Source organism: Ranitomeya variabilis, chromosome 4, assembly GCF_051348905.1.
Source record: "Ranitomeya variabilis isolate aRanVar5 chromosome 4, aRanVar5.hap1, whole genome shotgun sequence".
Taxonomy (NCBI): Eukaryota; Metazoa; Chordata; class Amphibia; order Anura; family Dendrobatidae; genus Ranitomeya; species Ranitomeya variabilis.
In genome coordinates, this window is record NC_135235.1 from 703,427,015 (window position 1) to 703,450,815 (window position 23,801).

At 45.8% G+C, this 23,801-nt stretch overlaps 1 protein-coding gene and 1 long non-coding RNA gene across 2 annotated transcripts in view; one reads left to right on the forward strand and one right to left on the reverse strand.

The window, feature by feature from the left end:
* Nucleotides 1-23,801, reverse strand: part of LOC143766445 (uncharacterized) — a 459,812-nt gene that overhangs the window by 356,525 nt on the left and 79,486 nt on the right. The gene's annotated exons all lie outside the window — the stretch shown is intronic.
* On the forward strand, nucleotides 4,625-9,562 carry LOC143766469 (uncharacterized). Its single transcript, XR_013213570.1, has 2 exons — nucleotides 4,625-4,697; nucleotides 8,345-9,562. It is a non-coding gene; the product is annotated as an uncharacterized LOC143766469 (long non-coding RNA).

Consider the following 23,801-nt stretch of genomic DNA (forward strand, 5'->3'; position numbering starts at 1 on the left):
ACATAGAGAATAATGGAGCCTCCAGCACCGACCTCCACCCGCAGAGCCACACTCCACATAGAGAATAATGGAGCCTCCAGCACCGACCTCCACCCGCAGAGCCGCACTCCACATAGAGAATAATGGAGCCTCCAGCACCGACCTCCACCCGCAGAGCCACACTCCACATAGAGAATAATGGAGCCTCCAGCACCGACCTCCACCCGCAGAGCCGCACTCCACATAGAGAATAATGGAGCCTCCAGCACCGACCTCCACCCGCAGAGCCGCACTCCACATAGAAAATAATGGAGCCTCCAGCACCGACCTCCACCCGCAGAGCCGCTCTCCACATAGAGAATAATGGAGCCTCCAGCACCGACCTCCATCCGCAGAGCCGCACTCCACATAGAGAATAATGGAGCCTCCAGCACCTACCTCCACCCGCAGAGCCGCACTACACATAGAGAATAATGGAGCCTCCAGCACCGACCTCCACCCGCAGAGCCGCTCTCCACATAGAGAATAATGGAGCCTCCAGCACCTACCTCCATCCGCAGAGCCGCACTCCACATAGAGAATAATGGAGCCTCCAGCACCGACCTCCACCCGCAGAGCCGCACTCCACATAGAGAATAATGGAGCCTCCAGCACCTACCTCCACCCGCAGAGCCGCACTCCACATAGAGAATAATGGGGCCTCCAGCACCTACCTCCACCCGCAGAGCCTCACTCCACATAGAGAATAATGGAGCCTCCAGCACCGACCTCCACCCGCAGAGCCGCACTCCACATAGAGAATAATGGAGCCTCCAGCACCGACCTCCACCCGCAGAGCCGCACTCCACATAGAGAATAATGGAGCCTCCAGCACCGACCTCCACCCTATTAAATATAGGTCTCCACTAAAAGGAGATGAATCAAAACTTTCCTATCCAAAACAAATCATATATCCCGACATATAATAAGACAATAAAAGGAGGGGTTGGCCTAAAAAACCCAACAACTAAAATAAATCCCAGCTCACTTTCTTCCAAAAGTGACACTAAAGGAGACACCAAACCACTGACGCCATCTGTGATACCTACAGAGGAAATGGACACCTCTAAATCGTATAAAAGAAAGGGTCTTAGTGACCAAGAGAATAAAGCTAACCTGTCTACAGATGAGTCAGATAGCCTTTCAGACGATTACTCACCTAACAAAGACTTTAATAAAATTGAACAAGTTATGAAATTTCCTCTACACTTATTAGCTTTAATAATTAACCTCCCTCTGACCGAATCATGGAACAAATCTGGCATTAGGAGAATTGGGAATATTCACAATGGGATTGAATTCCTTACACTCAGCGAGATAAAATCTAAATACAACTTACCCTCTTCTGAACTGGTCCTTTTTACTATGCTAAAGGACAGTATACAAAAACTCCTGACCGGTAAGCCTTGAATCTTGTAATCCTCTCTTCACTGCTGTGCAACCTAAACAATAAAAACATTTGGAGCCAAAGTTACTTTATCAAGGACAATGTTAGCTCTAAAAACGTACAGGTCCTTCTCAAAAAATTAGCATATAGTGTTAAATTTCATTATTTACCATAATGTAATGATTACAATTAAACTTTCATATATTATAGATTCATTATCCACCAACTGAAATTTGTCAGGTCTTTTATTGTTTTAATACTGATGATTTTGGCCTACAACTCCTGATAACCCAAAAAACCTGTCTCAATAATTTAGCATATCAAGAAAAGGTTCTCTAAATGACCTATTACCCTAATCTTCTGAATCAACTAATTAACTCTAAACACATGCAAAAGATACCTGAGGCTTTTAAAAACTCCCTGCCTGGTTCATTACTCAAAACCCCCATCATGGGTAAGACTAGCGACCTGACAGATGTCAAGAAGGCCATCATTGACACCCTCAAGCAAGAGGGTAAGACCCAGAAAGAAATTTCTCAACAAATAGGCTGTTCCCAGAGTGCTGTATCAAGGCACCTCAATGGTAAGTCTGTTGGAAGGAAACAATGTGGCAGAAAACGCTGTACAACGAGAAGAGGTGACCGGACCCTGAGGAAGATTGTGGAGAAGGACCGATTCCAGACCTTGGGGAACCTGAGGAAGCAGTGGACTGAGTCTGGTGTGGAAACATCCAGAGCCACCGTGCACAGGCGTGTGCAGGAAATGGGCTACAGGTGCCGCATTCCCCAGGTAAAGCCACTTTTGAACCATAAACAGCGGCAGAAGCGCCTGACCTGGGCTACAGAGAAGCAGCACTGGACTGTTGCTAAGTGGTCCCAAGTACTTTTTTCTGATGAAAGCAAATTTTGCATGTCATTCGGAAATCAAGGTGCCAGAGTCTGGAGGAAGACTGGGGAGAAGGAAATGCCAAAATGCCTGAAGTCCAGTGTCAAGTACCCACAGTCAGTGATGGTGTGGGGTGCCATGTCAGCTGCTGGTGTTGGTCCACTGTGTTTCATCAAGGGCAGGGTCAATGCAGCTAGCTATCAGGAGATTTTGGAGCACTTCATGCTTCCATCGGCTGAAATGCTTTATGGAGATGAAGATTTCATTTTTCAGCACGACCTGGCACCTGCTCACAGTGCCAAAACCACTGGTAAATGGTTTACTGACCATGGTATTACTGTGCTCAATTGGCCTGCCAACTCTCCTGACCTGAACTCCATAGAGAATCTGTGGGATATTGTGAAGAGAAAGTTGAGAGACGCAAGACCCAACACTCTGGATGAGCTTAAGGCCGCTATTGAAGCATCCTGGGCCTCCATAACATCTCAGCAGTGTCACAGGCTGATTGCCTCCATGCCACGCCGCATTGAAGCAGTCATTTCTGCCAAAGGATTCCTGACCAAGTATTGAGTGCATAACTGCACATTATTATTTGATGGTTTTTTTGTTTGTTATTAAAAAACACTTTTATTTGATTGGCCGGGTGAAATATGCTAATTTATTGAGACAGGTTTTTTGGGTTATCAGGAGTTGTATGCCAAAATCATCAGTATTAAAACAATAAAAGACCTGACAAATTTCAGTTGGTGGATAATGAATCTATAATATATGAAAGTTTAATTGTAATCATTACATTATGGTAAATAATGAAATTTAACACTATATGCTAATTTTTTGAGAAGGACCTGTATATATGAAGAGGTGGAAGTCCGACCTTGGTACAGACTTGCGGACTGAACAATGGGACAGCGCTATAAAAAACACATACCAGTCAAACATATCAATGTCGTTCCATGAGTCCTATTGTAAAATAATGACAAGATGGTATCTGACGGCCATCAGATTGTCACATATAAACCAGGAACACTCTCCCTTATGTTGGAGAGACTGCGGACAACGGGGTAATCTCTTTCACTTATATTGGGGTTGTCCAAAAATAAAAAATCTCTGGTTCCAGGTATCGCGCCATATTAACTCCTTTTCTGAAAACTTTGTGATCACCCCTCAAAGGGCGCTTCTTTCCCTTGACGTGGAGCAATTTGACCCCTCGGTTAGAAATGTCATCATACAGATCCTCCTAGTTGTCAAAAATGCATTGGCATTCTGGTGGGAAAAACCCGAAACACCCAAAGTCTCAGATATTTTGGACAAAATTCACCAACATAGCGCTCTGGAATGGAGATTTGTGGCTAACAATAGCAGTGTTTACAAATATTCTAAGAAATGGAAGATCTGGAACAGCAAATTTAAGGTTTAAAACTGCCATTTTGTGCCTCTTTCCTCGGAATTGTATACATTTAAGTATGACATCTACATACAACATTCTTCAAATTGCAAATCAGTATTTGTTTGTTAGAGACAGTTATTAGGGTTCTCTAATGTTATTGATCCCTTCATCACTTCATCACTGTTAACCCTTCCCTTCCCCTCCCTCATTTCCCTAATCCCAGGTTTTAATACAAAACCTAATAAAATTATTTTAAAAAGAAAAATGAAAATATGGGACTAGTGTATGCAATGTTACTGTGCAAAAAGGGGAATAATAAAAGTGCAGATGTGCTGCTAAGTGCTAAACTGAAAATTATCCCAATTGTAAATGATGTCTAAAAGGCAAGATGACACATTTCCTTTGTATTTTTTACATTTTAAAAAGTACAAAAAGGAAAAGGCGGTGATGTAAAATTTTGGACACGCTCGGAGATTTGTGCGCTCAGTTATCTTTGATCCAGGTTTCACACCTTAATTAACCTGTTAGGGTTATCGCTTGTTCACTATCATTGTTAGGAAAGGTCAGGTGATGCAAATTTCCCAGCTTTGTAAAAATCCAGCCTCCTCTAACTTTGTGCCAAAAAACAGCAGCCATGGGTTCTAAGCAGCTGCCGAGCTCTCTGAAAATGGTGGAGGCCACAAAGCAGGAGAAGGATATAAGAAGATAGCAAAGTGTTTTCAAGTTGCCCTTTCCTCAGTCCTAAATGTAATTAAGAAATAGCAGTTACCAGGAACAGTGGAGGTCAAGATAAGGTCTGGAAGACCAAGCAATATATTTCTAATATTAATGCGTCAGTAACGGGGAATCTCCACCACATACCTTCACTTGCAGAGCCGCACACCACATATAGGTAAATGCTAGAGTGTATGGGCTCCTTCCAGGTGTGACGTCATTTCCGGGGGCGTGTCCTACCGGGAGGGGGCGTGTTCTCCAAGGCGGCAAAGGAAAGCAGCATGACAGCTTGTGGACGCCATGGAGGTCAGTGGTTTCAGGGTGAAAAATGCTACTTGCCGATCGCTATTCGCTATTGGGGGGAGGCCCTGTGGTGGTCGACCTACTTGTCTGTGTGGGGAGTGACCCGTGGTGGGATTTTGGGGGGCTCTGCTGCTGCTGGCTATTGTGGGGGACCCCTATGGTAGGATTTTGGTGGGCTCCGCTGCTGCTGGCTATTGTGGGGGACCCCTGCGGTGTAGTTTTGGCGGGCTCCGCTGCAGCTGGCTATTGTGGGGGACCCCAGTGGTGGGATTTTGGGGGGCTCTGCTGCTGCTGGCTATTGTGGGGGATCCCTGCGGTGGGATTTTGGGGGCTCCGCTGCTGCTGGCTATTGTGGGGGACCGCTGTGGTAGGATTTTGGGGGGCTCCGCTGCTGCTGGCTATTGTGGGGGACCCCTGTGGTAGGATTTTGGGGGGCTCCGCTGCTGCTGGCTATTGTGGGGGACCCCTGTGGTAGGATTTTGGGGGGCTCCGCTGCTGCTGGCTATTGTGGGGGACCCCTGTGGTAGGATTTTGGGGGGCTCCGCTGCTGCTGGCTATTGTGGGGGACCCCTGTGGTAGGATTTTGGGGGGCTCCGCTGCTGCTGGCTATTGTGGGGGACCCCTGTGGTAGGATTTTGGGGGGCTCCGCTGCTGCTGGCTATTGTGGGGGACCCCTGCGGTGGGGTTTTGGTGGGCTCCGCTGCTGCTGGCTATTGTGGGGGACCCCTGCGGTGGGCTTTTGGGGGGACCTGCTGCTGCTGGCTATTGTGGGGGACCCCTGCGGTGGGGTTTTGGGGGGCTCCGCTGCTGCTGGCTATTGTGGGGGACCCCTGTGGTAGGATTTTGGGGGGCTCCGCTGCTGCTGGCTATTGTGGGGGACCCCTGTGGTAGGATTTTGGGGGGCTCCGCTGCTGCTGGCTATTGTGGGGGACCCCTGTGGTAGGATTTTGGGGGGCTCCGCTGCTGCTGGCTATTGTGGGGGACCCCTGTGGTAGGATTTTGGGGGGCTCCGCTGCTGCTGGCTATTGTGGGGGACCCCTGCGGTGGGGTTTTGGTGGGCTCCGCTGCTGCTGGCTATTGTGGGGGACCCCTGCGGTGGGCTTTTGGGGGGACCTGCTGCTGCTGGCTATTGTGGGGGACCCCTGCGGTGGGGTTTTGGTGGGCTCCGCTGCTGCTGGCTATTGTGGGGGACCCCTGCGGTGGGATTTTGGGGGCCTCCGCTGCTGCTGGCTATTGTGGGGGACCCCTGCGGTGGGGTTTTGGTGGGCTCCGCTGCTGCTGGCTATTGTGGGGGACCCCTGCGGTGGGATTTTGGGGGCCTCCGCTGCTGCTGGCTATTGTGGGGGACCCCTGTGGTGGGGTTTTGGTGGGCTCCGCTGCTGCTGGCTATTGTGGGGGACCCCTGCGGTGGGCTTTTGGGGGACCTGCTGCTGCTGGCTATTGTGGGGGACCCCTGTGGTGGGGTTTTGGTGGGCTCCGCTGCTGCTGGCTATTGTGGGGGACCCCTGCGGTGGGCTTTTGGGGGGACCTGCTGCTGCTGGCTATTGTGGGATCTTGTGGGGGGGGGGACTGCTGCTGGCTGTTGTGGTGGACTTCTGTGGTAGGCGACCTGCTTGTGTGAGGGGGGCTGCAGGCTATTGGGGGACCCCTGACCTGCTTGTGGGGGGGCGACCTGCTGCATGCTATTGGGGGTGACCCATTTTAGTGGGGGGTGACCTGCTTGTGGGGGGGGGACCTGCTGCTGGCAATTGGGGGGACCCCTGTGGTGGGATTTAGGGGTGACCTGCTTATGGGGTGACTTGTTTGGGGTGGGAGACCTGCTGCTGGCTATTGGGGTGACCCCTATGGTGGGACCCCTGTGGTGTGATTTGGGGGCGACCTGCGTGCGGGGGACCCCTTTTAGTGAGGGTGACCTGCTTATGGTTGGGTTTGGGGAGGCGACCTGCTTGTTGTGGGACCCCTTTTAGTGGGGGCGACCTGCTTGTGGAGGGGTGACCTGCTGATGGCTATTGATAGGCCCCTGTGGTGGGGTTTGGGGGTGACCTGCTGGCTATTGAGGGGGACCCCTGTGGTGGGGTTTGGAGGTGACGTGCTGTTTACGGGGTGGACCCCTTTTAGTGGGGGCGACCTACTGCTGGCTATTGGGGAGACCCTGGTGGTGGGGTTTGAGGGCGACATGCTTGTGGTCGGGTTTTGGGAGGGCGTGACCTCCTGTATTGGGGGGGACCCTTGTGGTAGTTGTGGGGGGAGACCTGCTGCAAGCTATTGGGGGACCCCTGTGGTGGGATGTGGGGGTGACCTGCTTGTGGTGGGATGTGGGGAGGCGACCTGCATGTGAGGGGTGACCTGCTGCAGGCTATTTGGGGGACCCCTGTGGTGAGATTTGAGGGCGACCTGCTTGTGGGGAGGCGACATGCTTGTCGTTGAATGTGGGGAGGCGACCTGCTTGTCGTTGAATGTGGGGAGGCGACCTGCTTGTCGTTGAATGTGGGGAGGCGACCTGCTTGTCGTTGAATGTGGGGAGGCGACCTGCTTGTCGTTGAATGTGGGGAGGCGACCTGCTTGTCGTTGAATGTGGGGAGGCGACCTGCTTGTCGTTGAATGTGGGGAGGCGACCTGCTTGTCGTTGAATGTGGGGAGGCGACCTGCTTGTCGTTGAATGTGGGGAGGCGACCTGCTTGTCGTGGAATGTGGGGAGGCGACCTGCTGCTGGCTATTGGGGGGATCCCGTGGTGGGATTTGGGGATGACCTGCTGCTTACAGATGGAACCCTTTTATTGGGGGGTGACCTGCTGCTTACTGGGGGATCCCTTTTATTGGGGGGCGACCTGCTTATGGGTTGGGGGGGGCTGAAGAGGGTTTAAGCTGGGTGGGGGGTGGACATCGAAGGGGGTGTGTGCTGGGTGGGGGGGGGGTCCACGTCCGATGGGGGTTTGTGGGGGTTGGACGTCCGAAGGGGGTGTGTGCTGGGTGGGGGGGTCCACGTCCGATGGGGGTTTGTGCTGGGTGGGGGGGTGTCCACGTGTGATGGGGGTTTGTGCGGGGTGGGGGGTCTGCATCTGGGGGTTTCTGCTGGGTGGGGGGTTCCGCGTCCGGTGGGGGTTTGTGGGGGTTGGACGTCCGATGAGAGTTTAAGCTGGGGTGGCGTTCGATTGGAGGGGGTGTCTGATGGGATTTATGGTTGGGGCAGGGGGCGTCATATTTGGATTTACGCTTGAGGGGAGGGAATGTCTGGTGGGCTTTGGATTTATCCTGTGGGGTCCGCTGTTTAATATGAGGTGGATGTTTCTGACTGGGGGAGCGAGGTTATGCTGTGTGGCCCGCTGGTTAATGTGAGGTGGAGGTTTCTGACTGGGGGAGCGAGGTTATGCTGTATGGCCATCTGGTTGATGTGGGGGGGGGGGCTAATGCTTCATTGGGGTACACAAAAAAAATATGAGTGTATGCTGCTTATGCTATGCAAAAAAAAAATTTAGGTATTTCCCTGTAGAGTAGGCCACACCACCAACTGGCACGAAGCTAATCCTTTTTAGCTTAATGTCAGTAGGAGGCAGACATGGGTCTGGACCACCCAGCCCAGTTCTGACTTAGGTTTTGGGGGGTTTTTTTATTAACGATTTTTCTTTTTTTTTCTTTTTTTTTTTTTTCAGATACGGCTTTTGAGGGCGACAGTGGAATTGTCACTCTAATCTCCCACCTAGAATTGTCACTACCGTATCATCTGTGGTCTACGAGGCAAGGCCCTAACACATCAAGAGTGTTTGTGGTTCCCCAGAGGACGGTCCATGCCACGAATCCCCCTACCCTCTGGCCCCCCCAGAGCCAGATAGAGTAGGGAGGGAAGACTAATCCGTTATGTGCCAGCCGCCGAAAGGTCTGCGTCCAGGTTATTCCATGCCCATCTTCATCATCGGTCTGTGAAGAATGATGTGTGATCTTCAGGACACATATATCCTACCAGGCAGTGAGGAGGCTACTTAAAAAAAAAAAAAAAAAAAATGGAAAGGACAGGACAAGTATGTCCTAGTTTGCCCCTGAGCAATATGGACGTCTCCTGGGGAAACCTTCCTATTCATGCAGCCTCCATGTTTTCCAGAGGCTCCTGTGACCCTGCTCTTAAAATATCCAGGCTTCGGTCTAGGCCTTCTCTGGTGGCCGGTCCACACCGCCAGTGCCCTGAACAATCATGCACGCCAACTTTCTAGTGTGTCCTACTCTGCACCTATCAGTTTAAGAGTACTTCGCTTCTGCAACAGAGGACTAAAGTCTGCCTCCCAAGAGATCTGCTGTTCAATTTTGGTTGTTTTGGAAATGTTCTATCCAAAAAACCGACGGGACAACTCACCGACCCGCTAGGAAAAGACGAGACCTTCCTTTAGGCCAACCCCCTCCTGGCATCCATGAACCCACCAGCACTGGTCTGCTAGGCCTGGATCTAGCAGACTCTCTTCGACATGATGGGGCGTTCCCACCTTGGATGTTTCTCAGGGTCGGCTGCCGTGTCCTTCACAATTCAAGGCCGGTATTATGATCTCTGGTCTGGGACACCAAAACCTCAGACATCGGAGGCAGGCCTGGGGGGAACAGAGCCACATACCAAACCGACAGTCCAACCCGCAGGCACCAACAGCATACTACAGTTTTACAATACTTTAGAAATGCATAAAATGAAACAAGCAAAGGCATAAAGTTATTCACTGCAAAAAAATGCAGTTTTATAAAATTGGAAATGTTTCTATATCTAATGGTAAAATGATATTTATCCAGTATATCTATAAGTAAAAGTCTGAGATTTCTGTGGGAAATGGTCATTTGTTCCTCTTAAACCAGTTCTGAATGTAAATAAAACATTGTTCTGATGAAGTCTCCACATTGTATTTTAGCCTTTCATTTCATGCGCAGGGCAGGACAAGCCCATGATGTATCTGTGTAACACATGGAAGGTGCTATAATAACAGCCTTAGGGGTACGTTCACACAGGACTTTTTTGCTGCTTTTTTTTATGCTAATTTTCAGCTGCTTTTTACAGTACCAGTAAAGCCTATGAGATTTCAGAAATCTCATGCACACACGTTGGTTTTTTGTTTGATCAGTATTTTCTGCTTTGATGCTTTTTTTGGACATAGGGCATGTCACTTCTTTCAGCGTTTTTGCTGCGTTTTTGCAGCGTTTTTTCACCCATTGACTTGAATGGGTGATGAAAAAAAACGCTGCAAAAACGCATGTAGCATTATTTGCTGCGTTTTTTGTGCAGAAAATCATGGCCAGCAGGAAGGGATCTCACAGCCAAGAGCTTAGGGGTGTGGTTAGTGAGGTGTGAAGAGCCATTGTGAGGTGTCCTGATTGTGATCTATTGTGAGGGAGTTCCTGGTAGTAAGGTGTGAAGAGCCATTGTGAGGTGTGAAGAGCCATTGTGAGGTGTCCTAGCAGCTGAAAATTGGCATAAAAACTGCAGCAAAAATCTGCAGCAAAAAAGTCCTGTGTGAACGTACCCAAAATACGCACCAAAATAACGCACCTAAATTAGCATAAAAAAAGCAGCAAAAAAAAGCAGCAAAAAAGTCCTGTGTGAACGTACCCTTAGGCTGGTTTCACACCAGCGTTCGGCAGGGCTGCGGACGGCAGCCTTCCTCCTCCGTTAAGGCTACTTTCACACTAACGTCGCTTGCTGTACATCTCAATGCGTCGTTTTGGAGAAAAAACGCATCCTGCAAAGTTGCCTGCATGATGCGTTTTTTCTCCATAGACTTTCATTAGCAACGCATTGGGACGGATTGCCACACGTCGCATCCGTCATGCGACAGATGCGTCGTGTTTTGGCGGACCGTCGGCACAAAAAAAGTTCCATGTAACTTTTTTTTGTGCGTCGAGTCCGCCATTTTCGACCGCGCATGCGTGGCTGAAACTCCGCCCCCTCCTCCCCGGAACTCACAATGGGCCACGGATGCGTTGTAAAACTGCCTCCGCTGCCCACGTTGTTCTACATAAAACACTGTCCGTCGGGCCGACGGTTTGCGACGGCCCGTACCGACTGACTAGTGTGAAAGTAGCCTAAGCCCCGCTCACTGCCACAACTCTTCATTCAGTTCCGCCTATGTCTGCATGCGTCCTGCATACCCTATCTTTAATATTGGGTACGCAGGCCAAGCGGATGCCTCCGCATGCGTTGTTTAACGCTGCGCCGACTGCAATAAAATGCAACATGTTGCGTTCGACGCAGTTCAGCGCATCTTCAAAATGAGGCATGCCTGCGTACCCAATGTTAGATGGGGGACGCATGCAGACTTAGGCGGAGCTGAAGGAAGAGGTGCAGCAGTGGGCGGGGCTTAATGGAGGAAGAAGGCTGCCGAACGCTGGTGTGAATCCTGCCTGAGACAGGTAAGCCACCTTTGAAACAGTGTTCACATGTACAAGCTCTTAGCCCCTTTGTGGCGGGGCCAATTTTTTAAAATCTGACCAGTGTCACTTTATATAGTAATAACTCTGGAATGCTTCAACATCCCATTGATTTTGAGATTAATTTTTTTTTTCGTGTTATATTAGACTTTATGATAATGGTAAACTTGAGTTGATATGTTTTGCTTTATTTTGTAAAAAATCAGAAATTTTACAAATTTTAAAAAATATAAATTTTTAATGATTTTCCCTTTAAGGCCGGAGTCACACTAGAGAGGAATACGGACGAGTGCTATGCGAGAAAAAAATCGCATAGCACTCGAACCAATGTTAATCTCCCATCACTTTTTTTTCACGGCCGTATATGTGCGAGTGAAATTGCAGTATGCTGTGATTTGCACCGTATATCAGCCGAGACTCGCCAATGAAAGTCTATTTGTGCACGAAAAACTCGCACCACACGGGCCATCAGTGTGACTTGCGAGAAATACGCAACGGTGTCCTTTGAAAGGCCGACAATTCAGGTGCAGTGTACAGTAAAATCACACTGACAGGTTACAATAGAATAGATATATACACACAGTATAGGTGTATATAAAATCTAAAGAGATACACTACAGACCAAAAGTTTGGACACACATTCTCATTTAAAGATTTTTCTGTATTTTCATGACAATTGTACATTCACACTGAAGGCATCAAAACTATGAATTAACACGTGGAATTATATACTTAATTTCAGTTGTTTCACACTTTTTTGTTATGTCTTATATTCTAGGTTCTTCAAAGTAGCCACCTTTTTCTTTGATGACTGCTTTTCACACTCTTGGCATTCTCTTGATGAGCTGCAAGAGGTAGTCACTGGGAATGATTTTCACTTCACAGGTGTGCCCTGTCAGGTTTAATAAGTGGGATTTCTTGCCTTATAAATGGGTTTGGGACCATCAGTTGTGTTGTGCAGAAGTCTGGTGGATACACAGCTGATAGTCCTACTGAATAGACTGTTAGCTGCTTTTTTCCTGCCATAATACAAATTCTAAGTAAAGAAAAACGAGTGGCCATCATTACTTTAAGAAATGAAGGTCAGTCAGTCCGAAAAATTGGGAAAACTGAAAGTGTCCCCAAGTGCAGTGGCAAAAACCACCAAGCGCTACTAAGAAACTGGCTCACATGAGGACCGCCCCAGGAAAGGAATACCAAGAGTCACCTCTGCTTCTGAGGATAAGTTTATCCGAGTCACCAGCCTCAGAAATCGCAGGTTAACAGCAGCTCAGATTAGAGACCAGGTCAATGCCACACAGAGTTCTAGCAGCAGACACATCTCTACAACAACTGTTAGGGCTTGTTTCCATTTGCGAGAAACACATCCGTATCTCGCATGTGGAAACCAAGCTGTGGCGCCGGCACTTTGGAGCGGAGCGTGCAGCTCCATGTGTTCCTATGCGGCTGCACGCTCCGCTCTGGATTGCCGGTGCTACAGCTTGGTTTCCACATGCGAGATACGGACGTGTTTCTCGCAAATGGAAACAAGCCCTTAAGAGGAGACTTTGTGCAGCAGGCCTTCATTGTAAAATAGCTGCTAGGAAACCACTGCTAAGGACAAGCAACAAGCAGAAGAGACTTGTTTGGGCTAAATAACGCAAGGAATGGACATTAGACCAGTGGAAACCTGTGCTTTGGTCAGATGAGTCCAAATTTTAGATCTTTGGTTCCAACCACCGTGTCTTTGTACACAGAAAATGTGAACGGATGGACTCTAAATGCCTGGTTCCCACCGTGAAGCATGGAGGAGGAGGTGTGATGGTGTGGGGGGCTTTGCTGGTGACACTGTTGGGGATTTATTCAAAATTGAAGGCATACTGAACCAGCATGGCTACCACAGCATCTTGCAGCGACATGCTATACCATCCGGTTTGCTTTTAGTTGGACCATCATTTATTTTTCAACAGGACAATGACCCCAAGCACACCTCCAGGCTGTGTAAGGGCTATTTGACCAAGAAGGAGAGTGATGGGGTGCTACGCCAGATGACCTGGCCTCCACAGTCACCAGACCTGAACCCAATCGAGATGGTTTGGGGTGAGCTGGACCGCAGAGTGAAGGCAAAAAGGGCCAACAAGTGCTAAGCATCTCTGGGAACTCCTTCAAGATTGTTGGAAGACCATTCCCTGTGACTACCTCTTGAAGCTCATCAAGAGACTGCCAAGAGTGTGCAAAGCAGTCATCAAAGCAAAAGGTGGCTACTTTGAAAAACCTAGAATATAAGACATATTTTCAGTTGCCTTACACTTTTATTAAGTATATAATTCCACATAGTTTTGATGCCTTCAGTGTGAATGTACAGTTTTCATAGTCATGAAAATACAGAAAAATCTTTAAATGAGGTGTGTCTAAACATTTGGTCTGTACTGTCTGTGTGTATGTATGTGTGTGTATATGTGTGTGTGTGTGTGTGTGTATATATATATATATATATATATATAATATATCACACGGACAGCGGAATAGCTGATAGTTAATTTGTCGGCTTCTGTTAAATCATTGCAGAGGCTGACAGGATAGGAGACATGGTTTACATACAGTAAACCATTGCAGAACAGTTAGACTTATATAGGTCAGTGACTAATATGGTTAGTAGTGTGTGTGTGTGTAACATTTGGGGCCTGTATGTATTTAATAATGTTTTCACTGAAAAAACTGGCGTGGGCTCCCACACAATTTTCTGTGCCACAGAGGGAAAGCCAGTGACTGAGGACAGATATTATAGCCTAGAGAGGGACCATGGTTTTTGCCACCCCAGAAAAGGTGCATCTGTAAGATGCGCCAATTCTGGCACTCAGCCTCTGTCTTCTCACTGCCCTGTAGCGGTGGCATATGGGGTAATAAGGGGTTAATGTCACCTTTGTATTGTAAGGTGACATTAGGCCAGCTTAGTAATGGAGAGATGTCTGATAGATGCCTCTCCATTACTAACCTGTGGGCTTGATGTTACTTGACAATAAAAAGGTGACATCAACCGCACAATTATGAACCCCTCTGCTACAGGGCAAGTGGGAAGAGCGAGGCTAAGTGCCAGAATATAAGTATAAGATGCGCCATTTCTGCGACGGCTGAAAGCTGATGGTTTTTAGCCTATGGGGCTGCCAATATCCATGGCCTCTTCACAGGCTATAAATATCAGCCTACAGCTGTCTGCCTAGCATTTGCTGGTTGGATTTTATGTCAATATTTTGTGTCCCCCTGTAAAATAGCCAGTAAAGGCTAAGCAAACAGCTGTGAGCTGATATTAATAGCCTGGGAACCTTTATGGTTATTGGCTCCTTTCCAGAATAGTAACATCAGCTGTCAGCTTTCCCACTGCTGGTTATGAAAATTATGCGGGAGCCCATGCAGGTTTTATTTTTTGAAAAATAAACATATTGCATTTCACGCAGGTTTCTTAGTTGTTTTTTTACAGCATATGTAGGTTAATTATGTTAATGCTCCTACATGGGTGTGTGTGTGTCTTTAGTTAATATTAATGAGGGTATCTCGTGAAGAGTTTGAATAAGGAAATGCATCAAATTCCTTTATTTATTTTTTAATATATCTTTATTTAGCGCTCACGATTTACAGAAACGCATAAAAAAGTACAGAATTTCCACTGCGTTTTCTGCTAAGAGATGCACTAACCATGCAGACATTTTCCTCAAGCAAATCTGCAACGTGCGCATATAGCCTTAACCATTATGCGTCCATATTCATTAATGAGCAGAACCACGTGACCGCTGAACACAGGAAGAGCTGGCCGGAGACCATCGGACATGCAGGGACCGTGCTAGGAGCAGGTGAGTATGTGACAGCCGCCGCTTCCCCGCCGACAATGACTCGAGAATAAGCCGAGAGGGTCTCTTTCTGCCCCAAAAAATTTCGGCTTATACGTGAGTATATACGGTACAGCATTCTAGAAGGGTGTGTATAAGGGCATATAGGTGCTGGTGGTACTATATATGGGGAAAACCTGGTGACCGGTTCCCTTTAAGAAACCTATGGAACTAGGTTAAAATTAGCATTTTTTGGGATGGTGAAAAACTTGAAATTTAAATATTGATGGTGGCTGAACTGCAGGTGGTCTGTGTCGCTTCATAAGTTTAAGGCCGGGGTCACACTAGCGTAGAATACGGATGAGCGCTATGTGAGAAAGCATCGCATGGCACTCGGACCAGTGTTAATCTATGGGGCAGATCACATCTGTGATTATTTTTTCATGCCAAATCAGCATACGAGAACAATCGCAGCATATATACCTGACAGGGGCCCATACAGTCTATATCTACAATAATATATACCTGACAGGGGCCCATACAATCTGATATCATCACTAATATACTGTATATACCTGACGGGGCCCATACATTCTGATATCATCAGTAATATATACCTGACAGGGGCTCATACATTCTGATATCACTAATATATACCTGACGGGCCCATACATTCTGATATCATCTCTAATATATACCTGACAGGGGCCCATACATTTTGATATCATCACTAATATATATACCTGACAGGGGCCCATACATTCTGATATAACTAATATATACCTGACAGGAGCCCATACATTCTGATATCATCACTAATATATACCTGACAGGGGCCCATACATTCTGATACCATCAGTAATATATACCTGACAGGAGCCCATACATTCTGATATCATCACTAATATATACCTGACAGGGGCCCATACATTCTGATACCATCACTGATATATATACCTGACAGGGGCCCATACATTCTGATATCATCAGTAATATATACCTGACAGGGGCCCATACATTCTGATACCATCACTGATATATATACCTGACAGGGGCCCATACATTCTGATATCATCAGTAATATATACCTGACAGGGGCCCATACATTCTGATATCATAACTAATATATACCTGACAGGAGCCCATACATTCTGATATCACTACTGTAATATATACCTCACAGAGGCCCATACATTCTGATATTATCACTAATATACACCTGACAGGAGCCCACACATTCTGATACCGTCAATGATATATATACCTGATAGGAGCCCATACATTCTGATATCATCACTTATATATACCTGACAGGAGCCCGTACAGTCTATATCTACAATAATATATGCCTGAAAGGAGTCTGTACAGTCTATATCTACAATAATATATACCAGGAAGGAGCCCATACACTCTAGCATCTTCAGTAGTGAGCCGGCTAGAGTGTATGGACTGCAGTCAGGGAACCAGGAAGGAGCCCATACAGTTTATATCTACAATAATATATACCTGACAGGAGCCCGTACAGTCTGTATCTACAATAATATACACCTGACAGGAGCCCATACAGTCTGTATCTACAATAATATATACCTGACAGGAGCCCGTACAGTCTATATCTACAATAATATATACCTGACAGGAGCCCGTACAGTCTATATCTACAATAATATATACCTGACAGGAGCCCGTACAGTCTGTATCTACAATAATATATACCTGACAGGAGCCCGTACAGTCTATATGTACAATAATATATACCTGACAGGAGCCTGTACAGTCTGTATCTACAATAATATATACCTGACAGGAGCCCGTACAGTCTATATGTACAATAATATATACCTGACAGGAGCCTGTACAGTCTGTATCTACAATAATATATACCTGACAGGAGCCTGTACAGTCTATATCTACAATAATATATACCTGACAGGAGCCCGTACAGTCTGTATCTACAATAATATATACCTGACAGGAGCCCGTACAGTTTATATCTACAATAATATATACCTGACAGGAGCCCGTACAGTCTGTATCTACAATAATATATACCTGACAGGAGCCCGTACAGTCTATATCTACAATAATATATACCTGACAGGAGTCTGTACAGTCTGTATCTACAATAATATATACATGACAGGAGCCCATACAGTCTGTATCTACAATAATATATACCTGACAGGAGCCCGTACAGTCTGTATCTACAATAATATATACCTGACAGGAGTCCGTACAGTCTGTATCTACAATAATATATACCTGACAGGAGCCCGTACAGTCTGTATCTACAATAATATATACCTGACAGGAGCCCGTACAGTCTGTATCTACAATAATATATACCTGACAGGAGCCCGTACAGTCTGTATCTACAATAATATATACCTGACAGGAGCCCGTACAGTCTATATGTACAATAATATATACCTGACAGGAGCCTGTACAGTCTGTATCTACAATAATATATACCTGACAGGAGCCTGTACAGTCTGTATCTACAATAATATATACCTGACAGGAGCCCGTACAGTCTGTATCTACAATAATATACACCTGACAGGAGCCCGTACAGTCTGTATCTACAATAATATATACCTGACAGGAGCCCGTACAGTCTGTATCTACAATAATATATACCTGACAGGAGCCCGTACAGTCTAGCATCTTCACAGTGAGCCGGCTAGAGTGTATGGGCTGCAGTCAGGACCTGGAAGGAGCCCATACACTCTAGGCTCAACCACCACATATATGGCAGTTCTGTGTGCACAGGACCTGTGATGAGGTCACAGGAGGGGAGGAGTCAGGGGTCACATGATCAGGGCCTCAGTGTATGCAGGACTCTGCTGTGCTGGTTATAATGTTGCCTGATGAGCTGAAGTTTATGTGTGGGGTCAGGCGAGTATGGGAAAGTAATGACTATCATGAAGTAGGATCTTCTCCAGGCACAGGAGGCACAGGCAGGGGTCTATGACCAATCAGCGAGGCTGAGGCAGTTGCAGCCCAGGAACCCCATGCTAGTACTTATCCGTACGGTGGAGAGCAAGTTCCTAGCTAAGAGGCAAGGCCCATATGAGGTGGTGGAAAATTGGGTGAAGTTAATTACAAGGTACATAGCCGGGTCGAAGGAAGCCGCACCAAGTCTATCAGGTGAACTTGCTGAAACCTTGGTGAGAATCGCTGGACGCCCCTTGCCTGGGAGCCAGTCCCAAAGCCACAGTGGATGATGTCACTGTTGTGGAGACTAACGTCTGCCCAGAGGCAACAGTGTCGGGAGCTGTTGCAGCAAAACCATGACCTGTTCTCGGAGCTGTCCGGCCATACTCAGGTGGTAGAGCATGACGTGTTGACAGAACCGCATGTCAGGGTGAAAATGAAAGGGATAGAAGGTAAATGAAAAAGATTGGTCTGTACAAGATAGGCAGGGGAAGGGGTTACAGTACATATATAAGACCTTATATATAAAACATTTAAGAGGCCGGAGGAGAAGAAAAGGAAAGAAGGAGGGGAAGGAAGAACATCTGTAACAGGCGGGGGGACGACATATAGAGAAATACTGACTGTTACATAATGTGAGATACTGAGTGCTGGATCCTAATAGTGGCGCAGATCTCATGGAATCTCATCCACTTTGCTTGGACAGTTAAACAGCAGAATTTTAATTAAAAAAAAGCAGCAGAAAATCCTCAGCATTTACTCTACATGTGAACATGATCTACATTTCACAGCAGAGTGGACGCGATTCCATGAAATCTCCGCTCTCTGTGGCCTGAAGACGCTGCTGAACTCTGGGGTTTGAGGGATTTTTTCTCTATAAGCTTCTTCTGAAAAAAATGTAAGAAGAAAAAAAATGTATGGAGAATGTATGGAGAAAAAAAGCTTTTCTGTGCTATTAAAAAAGTGTTAAATGCGGCTAAATATCTGCCCAAAAACGCATCAAATATGGGGGAAAAAAATCTGTTGCGGACACATGCAGAAAAAAAGCAGAAGAAAGAACTCTGCATTTACGCTATGTGTGAACACGGCCTCAGCATTACAGTTTTATTACAGTATTTTATGGGTTTAATAGAGAAAAATATCAATTACGCCTTTTTTCCCCCAAATTGTTCAGGATGCTAAGAAAAACCCACAAATAACATCAGCTGAAATACTGGACCCTTAAAATTAGCGGTGTAGCTGTTTCAAGATGCACAATAAAGAGGCGTATGCAGAAAAATGGGCTCTATGGTCAAGTCGCCAGAAGAAAGCCAAGTGACCCTCATCAAAAGTTCACATACCCCATTTCTTTAATACTGAGTATTGCCCCCTGTAACATCAATGACAGCTTGAAGTCTTTTGTGGTAGTTGTGGATAAGGTTCTTTATTTCCTCAGATGGTAAAGCTGCCCACTCTTCTTGGCAAAAAGCCTCCAGTTCCTGTAAATTCCTGATCTGTGTAGCATGGACTGTGCGCTTGAGATATCCCCAGAGTGGCTCAATGATATTGAGGTCAGGAGACTGAGATGGCCACACCAGAACCTTCACTTTGTCCTGCTGTAGCCAATGACAGGTCAACTTGGCTTGGTGTTTTGGGTCGTTATCATGTTAGAACGTTCAAGTATGTCCCATGCGCAGCTTCCAGGCTGATGAGTGCAAATTTGCCTCCAGTATTTGCTGATAACATACTGCATTCATCTTTTCTTCAACTTTAACCAAATTTCCTGTGTCTTTGTAGCTCACACATCCCCAAAATATTAGCGAGCCACCTCTGTGCTTTACAGTAGGAATGGTGTTCCTTTCATCATAGGTCTTGTTGACCTCTCTCTAAATGTAACGTTTATGGTTGTGGCCACAAAGTTCAATTTTGGTCTCATCACTCGGAGTTACCTTGTTCCATAAGTTTTCAGGCTTGTCTCTGGGCTGTTTTGTATATTGTAGGCGAGATACTTTGTGGCATTTGCGCAGTAATGGTTTTCATCTGGTGACTTGGCCAGACCATACAGCCCATTTTTCTTCAAGTGCTTCCTTATTGTGCATCTTGAAACAGCCACACAGCTAGTTTTCAGAGAGTCCAGTATTTCAGCTGATGTTATTTGTGGGTTTTCTTTGCATCCTGAACAATTTTCCTGGCATTTGTCACTGGTGAGGATGTTACTTTTAGTAGCCATTCAAACCCATTTGTGTCAACTTCTGTGCATGTTATCAAGCCAAAATCACCATGGTATGTAAACATTTAATCAGGGTCATTTGGCTGTTTTGGGTTGTCATTATGATTTAAAAAGAGAAAACACAGTAGTTTGACAATAAATGGCTTCACCCAACCACTAACCATGAGTGGAAAAAAGGTTTTAGTGTTATCATTCATATTCTCTGATAAAAGGCTAGGAAAGCAAAAATTCTCCCGGGATATGTAAACTTTTGAGCACAACTGTATACACAATGTATTGCTATGGATGTGTATACTCTTCTTCTGAGTGCATTGCCGGCCATATTGAGGTCAATATGACCAAATTCTCCCATCTCCAGCATTGTGAGCTTTGGCTCACTAGTAAAGCAACAGACACTGAGATGGAAGTTCATAGTCCTGGGGAGACAAATCAATGGAGGGAGAAGAACTGAATATTAAATTTGATTTATGCACTCAGCAGAGAAGCAGCCCCACCCTCCGAGGAGGAGGACCTATGGAAGCAATGAAAACGTCGGAGAGGTGAGTATAGAAATTGGGAGAACAGCTGAGATGTGACAGGACAGTCCAGCTGAATCCAGACCGGTTGGGAGCTACGCGATTGAGGTGCTGTGTCATGAGCTTAAAAAGGCGGTTCATGCTCGGAAATTCTACAAAGATGAGTGGCCAAAATAACTCCAGAAACTCATTGCCAGTTATCGCAAACTCTTGATTGCAGTTTCTGCTGCTAAGGGCGGCCCAACCAGTTATTAGGTTTAGGGGGCTATCACTTTTTCACACAGGGCCCTGTAAGTCCTGTAATAATAAAGACCATTTAAAAACTGTATTTTGTGTTATCTTTGTCTAATATTTACTTTTGTTTGGTGATCTGACACATGTAATTTTCACAAACATGCAAAAGAATAGGAAATGTGTGTGCATATGTCTGTGTATACACACATATATATACATATATATGGTGATGGTGAGGAGGCAGGGAGGAGTTTGTGTGGAAAATGGAGAAGCCGTGCTAAGTGCTGGCTCACAGGCCACTGCAACACATGATGGAGCTTGTAGTATTAGAACACAGTACGCCTGGGGACAAGAAGTCATTGTTAAACATCAGAGCTGCATCTGGCAGACACCAAGTGATGCTATCTGCATGATAAATGTATCTATATATATAATTGTCTAAGGGTTTTTCCGTCTGTCTGTCTTTCTGTCCTGGAAATCCCGCGTCTCTGATTGGTCGAGGCCGCCAGGCACAGCATGGCGACGATGATGTCATAATGGAAATCCCACGTCTGATTGGTCGAGGCCGCCAGGCCTCGACCAATCAGCGACGGGCACAGTATCGACATAGATGTCATAATGGTTGCCATGGCGACGATGATGTCATAAAGGTTGCCTCGACCAATCAGCGACGGGCACAGTCTGCCGCGAATTCTGGAATCATCATTGTCCATATACTACGGGGACATGATGCATATTCTAGAATACCCGATGCGTTAGAATCGGGCCGCATTATCTATAATAAGAGTATGGATGCATTTACTGGCACATAATAGATTAATGAATGAAAAATGAAACGAATTAGGGTAGTGGGTAACTTTTTTAATATTTGGTACAGAAACCTTTGTCTGAAATTACAGAGGTCAGACATTTCCTGTAGTCCTTGACCAAGTTTGCACACACTGCAGCAGGGATTTTTTCCTACTCCTCCATACAGATCTTTTCCAATCTTTCAGGTTTCGGGGTTGTCACTGTATAACATTGATATTCAGCTCTCTCCAAAGATTTTCTATTGGTTTCAGGTCTGGAGACCAGCTAAGCCACTCCAGGACCTTTAAATGCTTCTTACGGCGCCATTCCTTAGTTGCTCTTGCTGTGTGTTTCGCATTGCCATGCTGAAAGACCCAGCCATGACCCATCTTCAATGCACCTACTGAAAGAAGGAGGTTGTTGGACAAAATCTTGCGATCTGTGACCCATTCATCCTCCCTTCAGTACAGTGAAGTCGTCCTGCCTGCTTTGCAGAAAAGCACTCCCAAAGTATGATGTTTCCCCCACCATGCTTCATGGTTGGAACAGTGTTCTTGGAGTTGCACTCATCCTTCTTCCTCCAAATATAGCGAGAGGAGTTGATAGCAAAAAGTTCTATTTTGTCTCATCTGACCACATGACCTTCTCCCTTGCCTCGTTTGGATCATCCAGATGGCCATTGTTGAGCTTCTAACGGGCCTTGACATGTGCTGGCGTGAGCCTCAGGACCTTGCGTGCCCTGAAAGATTTTAATTCATGACGGCTAGTGTGTTTGTAGTTCTACTACCAGCACCCCTGCATGGTGTCCCCTTCCTCCTCCATGCTGGGATGCTGGCTTACTCACTGCCCCAGACCCTCGGCACAATCATCTGCATTCTCCTACTTCCTGGTTCTGTGAGCGCAGCACCTAGTACGCACATGCGCACACTCCCTAATTCTTAAAGGGGCAGCGCAAGCATATACTAAATGGCCTCAGCTTGTTGTTCAGAGCTATTTAGTATAATTACTACACCTGTAAGATGGCTTCCAGAAAATTGCTGGGAGTTATCCTGTTGAGACTGACCTTAGCCATTATGTACAAGGTGTGGGATAGGGGAAGAGACTGTAAGGAAATATCCTAATTTTACCCCATTATGGCAAAATGAAATCAACAACTGGTGGAGTTTGACAAATTTACTGGTTTCAGAGGTTGGGAATGAAGGGGAATTCAAACTTTAGATCAATTAGTAGAAAATAGAACACTTAAAAGCTTTAACAAAATACAACAACATTTTGGATTGCCTCACAGTCTCTTCTTTCGATACCTACAACTTAGGCATGTATATCTGACTCAGTATAGCGCCACGGCACCAGATATACAGAAAAAATATTTACTAGACTCAATGGCGGAGGCAAAATACACAACTGGCTTAATTTCAAACATCAATCAGAAACTGGGGAGACCATCCCCTGACAGCTACATTAAAATAGGAAGCAGATGTGATGCTGATTACGGAAATTTTGAATCCCAGATGGCTGTAGGTCTTTCACGAACATTGTATCAAGCTCGCAAACTTATTGCACAACATTGGCCAGATGCTCAACCACAGTTAATTAGTTAATAAATAAGCAAAACAATATTTATCGGTTGGAAATTTGACAAAATCTGGGGATCCTGGTTGAATGTTCCAGGCCTACCATCTGGAGTACTCCTGAGAGATAACATATGGCAATTTCGGGCTTCATGAACACTTGTAGTATCATCAATCCAGGTTATATGATATAAGAAGGGCGAATACACATGCTAACTAATTATGATAACAATGGCAGATATTATAAGGTATGCACATCACAAAAAATAATAGTATGAATACAGTTTGTTCTGGAGTGTTATCAGGGGAGGGGGGTTGTATTAGTTTGAATGAAAAAAAAATTGAATCCTTGAAAGAAGACGATAACTTTATTGTATTTTATGTATAACAATAACATATAATGATACCATGTAACATTGAAAATAACAAAATATATTTTTTCTACTGATGTCTCTTTATATTAACATTACACAGTAGAGTTTTTACAAAGGATCTAATAAAAAAAAGTGTGTGTTATAGTGCAAGAAATATGGTAAGTTCTAAAGTAATTTTCCTTTCTCATTCTATTATACATCTGTCTGTTATATGTTTTTGTACAATTTGTCAATAACGTATATAGTTTCAGTTATTTTTGCTGGTCAACAAAATACTAT